The following is a 7,730-nucleotide window of genomic DNA, read 5'->3' as shown; positions in this document are numbered from 1 at the left end:
GATATTAGACAATGTAGATAAATACACAAATTCCTAGAAATACACAGATACCAAAACTGACTAAAGAAGAAATAGAAAATCTGAGTAGACTATAATTACTGAAGAAATTAAATCAGTAATTAAAAACCTTTCCACAAAGAAAATTTCAAGTACAGATGGCTTCGTAGATTAATTCTATCAATATATAAAAAAAGAAATAATACTAATCTTACACAAACTATCCCAGATATTATAGGAGAAATTAACACTTGTTAATTCATTCAATGAGGCCAGTAACACAGTGATACCAAAGCCAGATAAAGATATAAAAAGAAAAAAAAATTACCACAAATCAATATACCTCATGAACATGGACCAAAAATACTTAACAAGGTCTTACTAAATCAAATCTATCAGCTTTTAAAATATCCAGAAACTTATACCAGAATTGCTACATTGGTTTAACATCCAAAAAAAATGTAATTACCATATTAAAAGGTCAAAGAACAAAAGCCACAGGAATGTCTCAATGGGCAAGAAACAACTGACAAAATCTAACATCCATTCATAATTTTTTTAAAGTGCTCAATAGAGTAGGAATTTTTTTTTCCATCTGACAAAGGACTCTATAAAAATTCCACAGCTATCATCATATTTAATAGTGAAGGCCTGAAAGTTTTCCCCTAAGACCACGAACAAGGCAAGGATGCTCACTTTCACCACTTCTGTTCATTACTGAATGGAAGACTTAATATTATTTTTAAAAAGAAATTATAAATATACAGATTGGAAAAGAAGAAACAAAACTTTTTATTCACAAATGACACGATCCAGTATGTGGAAGATCCCAAGGAACACATAAACACATGCAAATGCAGAACCCAAACTAATAAATGAGTTTTAAGAGATCTCAAGATATAAGATCAATATTTTAAAAATTAATTTTTATCTGTATTTTAGCAACATAAAAACTGAAAATTCAAGTTAAGATACAATTCCTATTACCAAAGAATGAAAAAAAGTAAAATACCAGGAAATAATTTAATGGAAGATGTGAAGGCTGGTACACTGAAAACTAGAAAATAGTGAGAGAGAACAAGGAAAATGTGAATTGAGAGATGCCGTGTTCACACATTGGAATACCAAACAGGAAGGTGTCAATTCTCTCCAGACTGATCTGAAAATTCAGTACAATCCCTCTCAAAATCCCAGTAGGCCTTTTTTTATGTAAAAATTGATAATCTCATCATAAAATTTATGTGGAAACTCAATGACTGGCTAAAAAATTAGACAATAAAGAAAAATGTGGAGGACTTAGATTATCTGATTTCAAAACTGACTAAAAAGCTATGGTAATTAGGCAATGCTGCATTGGACTAAGGATAGGATATGTAGATGAGTGGAATAGAGTTGAGAAGCCTTGAAATAAATCATTTCATTATGGTTAATAGATTTTCAACACACAAGCCAAGATAACTCAGTGAGTAGAGTATAAACTTATCAATAAATGGTCCTGGGACAATTGGATATCAATATGCAAAAGGGAGCAAGCAAGCAAAAAACAACCACAAAAACAATAAAGAAAAACAAACGAACTTGAGACTTAAGTCTTACCTACATACACAGAATTAAATCAAAAGTGGATCTTAGACCAAATGTAGGAGTTCAAACTATAAAATGCCTAGAAGAAAACATAAGAAGTAATCCTTGTGAACTTCATTTAGGGAAAGAGTTTTTATTATGGCAGTAAAAGCATAATACATACAAGAAAAAAATGGATAAATTGGACTTCAGTAAAGTTAAAAAAAACTTTTTTGATTTCAAATGATGACATTAAATAGCTGAAAAGACAAGCTACAGACAGGAAATGTTGTGGAAATAATATATATATCCAATAAATGACTTTTATTCAGACTATATAAGGAACTTTTGAAATTCAATAACAAGAAAATTTCTCAATGAAAAAAAGACAAAGGATGTGAAAATGAAATTTATATTAAAAAAAATTAACAACTAAGTAATAAACACACGAAATGATGCTCACTATCATGAGTCATTAGGAAAATTCAAATTAAAACCACAATAAGAAACCTCTACTGTCTCACTGAAATGGACACAAAGAAACTAACAGTATCAAATATTGCAAAAGGTGGGGAAACCAGAACCTTCAGGCATTTCTTTTGGAAAAGCAAAATGTACAACTACTTTTTTTTAAAGCTTGTAAATTTTTCAAAAGTTAATGAAAACTTCAGGCACCTGGGTGGCTCAGTTGGTTAAGCGACTGCCTTCGGCTCAGGTCATGATCCTGGAGTCCCTGGATTGCGTCCGGCATCGGGCTCCCTGCTCGGCAGGGAATCTGCTTCTCCCTCTGACCCTCCCCCCATCTCATGTGTTTTCTCTCTCTCTCATTCTCTCTCTCTCTCAAATAAAATAAATAAAATCTTTAAAAAAAAAGTTAATGAAAACTTAAATTATAATCCAGGAATACCCACTTCTTGATCCAGATGTGCAGGGCATTAATTTTTAGCTCTTCTTTTCTTACATGTGCACTTCAGGCTCTGAATTTCTAAATACAGGACCCAAAGGTATTGAAATTTAGTTAAAAATATTTGTAGGTTCCATTTTAATTTACATTTTTTTTGACTCATGGGATATTCAGAAATGTATTCTTCAACTTCTAAACATTTAAAGATTTTATATTTATCTTCTTAAATTAATCCATAGCTTAATTTCACCATGCTCAGGGTACATGCTCTTAATGATTTCAGCTCTATAAAATGGTGAATAATTTTGTGTGTATTAGAAAAGAATGTGTATCCTGTTGTCCTTGGGTTTAGTACAGGCAGTCTACCAATTTTGTAAATCATTTAAATATTCTAACCATCTAAATCTATACTGATTTTTCAATCTTCTAGTTCTACCTAATAATATATATACCTATATACCTAATAATATAGCCTCACATTTTCTGAATGGCAAACTATACAAAGAAACAACAAGTAGACAATCACAGCTGGGCATTTAACATGACTGTCTTAGTAACTACTAGAACAAGTTAGGTAATATGTTATACCGTTGCATTAATCATTTGTCATTACCATTACCATTTGTCATTATGAAATATCTTAATTTCTGGTTATACCTCTAGTCTTACAACCTATTTTGCATGATGTTAGAATAGATAAGCCAGCTGTCTTTGGCTTAGTTGGCATGGTATATATTTTTCCAAGCTTTGGTTTTCAGATATATGTACTTTTATATTTAGGATGTGTCTTTTATAATAGCATTTGGTTAGTTTCTTTTAAGTCTAGTCTGATCTTTTTTTTTTTTTTTAATTGCAATACTGTAGCTTGTGAGGCCCTGAGCTGAGGATTCAGCTCACCTGTGCCTGGGGTCCTAAGCACAGAAGCCGTGGGATAATAAATGCATGCTGTTTTAGGTGAAAAGTTTGTAGTGATTCATTATGCAGCAACAGAAAACCAGTATACACTACCAACTGGCCAATGTCTAGAGGAACAAAGATGCAGGGAATTTACGACCCACTTCAATGCATTCCTCTTCTTTCCAAGATACTGGCCTCTTAGGTCCTGGCTTAAGTTGGTTATTTGCCTATAACTTTAAACAGATTTTCTTTTCTTTTTTTTTTTTTTAGCTTTGTTTTCTTTTGCCTTTTCTTCCTTCTGTCCTTCCTTCCTTCCTTCTTTACTTTATTCTTTTGTTCCTTTCCCTTACTTATTTAAAAAAAAAATCCGGCTTTTATACTGATTCTTCAGGGGTAGACTAATATAAGTTACTCCTTATTAGGCAAGTGGATTGGAAAGTTAAGAGAACAACTATCAGGTTAATTAAATAAACTTGGCAATGTTTCTAGATATAAGATTAATATACAAAATTTCATTCTAATTTTAGAAATATATTAAATTATATTCATATACATATATCAGTAAAATACTTTTAAAATTATTAAACATAAGAATAAATCTAACAAAATATGTGCACTGAAACTTACAGAGCATTAATGAAAACCTACATAAGCGATGAGTGTGCCGTGTTTGTGATTAGCAAATTCACTATTATAAAATTCACATATAAACTCAAAGCGCTTAAAATAAAGATGCCAATCTCAAAGAATGACAGGGAGGAAGGAATCATTTGGCCAGATATCAAGACTCATTTCAAAGTGACAATAATTAAGGCCATAGGTATTATCAAAACATGGATAAGAGAAACAGAACAGAGACCTGGAATGAAGACTGAGCACTTGATTTATGACACAGGAGAAGCTGAAGAGCACTGGTGGGCAATAGTGGTCTTTTAATAAATGATGTCAGAATAAGACATTGGAATTTAACCCATACTTCACAACCTAAACAAAATCTATTTCAGATGAATTTTTGATCTAAAAATAAGGGGCAAAACAATTAAATTTCTATAAGAAACTATAAGAGAATATCTTCAAGACCCTAAGGTAAGAAAAGATTTCTTAAGTAGGATGCAAAATACAGAAAGCAAAAAAGGGGGGGGGAACTGATAAATTAGCTTTATTAAAATTAAGAATTTCTGTTTACCAGAATCACTATTAAGGACCTAAAAAAGAAGCTACAGAGTAGGCAGAGATGTTTCTAACATATATGATGGACAAACACAACCAAAATATAGAAAGAACTTCTACAAATGTATTTTTTAAACTAGACAACTCAATAGGAGAAAGAAAATGACAAAAGACCTTGAACAGGCCATTCACAACAAGGATATCAAAATGCTCAAAAAATTTAAAAAAAAATGAAAGAAAGAAAAGTTACATAGTCTCACAGGTCATCAGGAAACACAAATTAAACCATAATGAAATATAATTACCTAGGTGCCTTAATGGGTAACATCTGAAGGAAAAAGTCACGAAACAATACTAAACAGGGAGAAGATGTGAAGACATGGGTACTTCCCTGCATTTCTGTTGGGGTGTAAATGGATACAATTGTTTCATATATTTGTACAATGGTAGAGAACAAGAAGTCACAAGGAGACAACTGTAGCTGGGCAAAACAAAATGACTGACTCTCTCTAATGTAAGCAGAACAAAAGGAGCTACCATCATCCCATTCGTACCAGATTTGGAGTAGTTTCAAACATAAATCTCAGTACTAGAATTGAAGATGGTATGCACCTCTGTTGGGGAAGGTGGGCATCATGATTTGGAGGAGAATGAATGGGCTCCCGGGGTCTGGAAATACTCCATTTCCTAACCTAGAAGGTCACGGAGCTGCATCCTTAGGTTTTGTGCATGTTAGTGATGTGTGTATTCAACTAAGCCCACAACAAAAAAGGTTTAAAGAAAATTGCTGTTTGTTTTACTAAACAGAGACCTATTTTTTGCTGAGGGTTACTGTGCAATGCTCAAATGTGCAAATTCAGGGAGACAGAAATAAAAACAAGAACAGATAAGTGGAGAGAGTCTCCTCACCGTTAGAAATGGTTTCTTCTTGAATGCCAGTGGACCCTCTCGCTCTGCCGCGGCCAGGGTCCTACCACTGCTCGGGGCAGTGTGGCAAATGTATATGGTCCTGGCCATGACCTTGGGGAAAGTTTTTTTAATGGGAATAGTCAATGCCTAGTTAGAGCTGATCTCGGTTCCAAGGCCCAGGGACACTGTCATCATTCACTCTCTGTGGGCAGGAACTGCCGGTCCCCAGTGTCCACTGCCCCTTCATGTGGGCCAGCTCCATGCCCTCTCATCTCACTCTGTACCCGACATTGAGCAAAGCACCTCACGGGCATCATTCATTTAATCTGGGCAGAAGCTCCCCGTAGGAAACACCTACAGGACACATGCATAAATCACTGTGGTTGCCGTGGGTTTTGTTGCTGTGGTGGTGGTGGTGGTTTTGTTCAGTAGGGCCAGCCGAGGGGGGGGGGGTGAGAAACCACACTGGAAGCAAATCCTTACACCATCCTGACCCCTAAAATGCATGTGGATATATGCAGCACAGGCTGTGAGGGCGAGCAGCCTGGTTTCCCGCCAGGTCTGACAGACACTCAGTGAGTGGGACTGGGGTCTTCCTTGTCAGAAACAATGGGCTTCACCATCACAGAAGCTTTATTAAATCAGGTAGTTAAGTAATAAATTAACACCAGACGTCAAACCCTACATATAACAGGGTAGTTACCTCTAGGAGCTTCAATGATTAAAAAAGAGAAAGTGTAGGCCCAGGGGTTTTCTTTGAAGGAGAGAAGTGACTGGCATAAAGGCCGTTCAACTTTCAACTCAGCAGCAAAAAGGAGGTGTATGTACTGAAGACCTCAAGCATTTTACCAAAGGATGAGAAAGGAGAGGAGAGCTCAATGATCTCCATATGCAGGGCGTCATTCCTTACACTCAGGACACAATCATCTCTACAGCTGTCTTGAAATTGGCAGGTGTGCAAAACGAGAACCATTTAAAAATTTGAAATTATTTAATGATTTCATCCCTTGCACTGACTTCTATCTCTATGTATTTAAAACATTTTAATCTTAAGGGCTATAGACAGCATTGCCAAGATGACAGATGTCTCAGAGTGGAACACCGGGGGAAGGTCCTGGTAAGGTCATTGTCCAAGGTCACCACTAGGCTTACGCCCTGGGGGGGTCTCAGGGGTGGGGGTCTCAGGCCCAGGCAGAGTCCTGGAGTGGGGGCTGTCAGCCCTGGACTCCAGGGTGACTGTGTGGACAAGGCGTGATGAATCAGGGGCGCCAACAGTTTCCTTCCATCATTCCTGTGAAGCTCTGAAGTTGTGTTAGCACCTGGGGATGTATTTTTTTAAGTGAATGCCCTTCCTGGTGACTCGGGGTGATCCATTATGGCAGCTCGCTGTGACGCCTCTAAGGAGCACGCCGCATCCTCCATCCAAATTACAGTCACCTTTTGTCTTTGGATACATGTTTTAATTTCAACAGACCTACAGACATAGACATTTAAAATATTTATCAATTTAGACCATGCCAAGTAATCTGTTATTTATGAAGAAACTGCCCACTTACCCTGTGTCTGTTAAGCTATTTGATATAAAAGGTAGGTCATCTTCTTTCCACTTCTTTGCAAATAATAACTCTGAGGAAGAGCAGAGATACGTGGTCAGGAAGTGAATGCCCCTCCTGGTGACTCGGGGTGATCTATTACGGCAGCTCGCCATGACATCTCTAAGGAGCACGCCGCATCCTCCATCCAAATCACTTTCAAATCAATCACGGTCATCCGGCTGCTTGCTGAGGTGGATGGCTGCAGGACAGATGTTTTGGTGTCTGGGATGAAATGTTAGGTGTTGCAAGAACTTTGCCTAGGAAGGCTTTCTGTGCAAGCCTGACAAATTGTGTCAAGAGCAGGAGACAGAATATTCTTTGTTGAAATGCTGCATTTTGATCAATTAATCCCTGAGTTTTGACGCCAGAGATGATGCTAACCAAACATTTTCTGATTGCATCTCTTTTCAAGGCCTCGTTTACACCCAAAAGGTTTCTGCAATATTGTCAATGTGTGTGTATATTTACCCCGCAAAGTCAGCTGGACATCTGTGAAAGTGAATCCAACACCGGGAAGCTAGTGTAGTGCAGATAACTTCAGAAAGTTAGATGCTTCTTGACACAAAAACACCCACGTGGATCTCATGTTTAGAATGAGGTTCAGCGTGGCAACCCCGAAGGCTCTGCTAAGGCCGCACTGCGGGGCGGTTAGTAAGCGCATGATGCACATTCGCACACACTTTGGGTTTTCGGAT

This window comes from Zalophus californianus, chromosome 5 (assembly GCF_009762305.2).
Source record: "Zalophus californianus isolate mZalCal1 chromosome 5, mZalCal1.pri.v2, whole genome shotgun sequence".
Classification (NCBI taxonomy): domain Eukaryota; kingdom Metazoa; phylum Chordata; class Mammalia; order Carnivora; family Otariidae; genus Zalophus; species Zalophus californianus.
Note: the sequence above shows the minus strand (reverse complement) of the source record.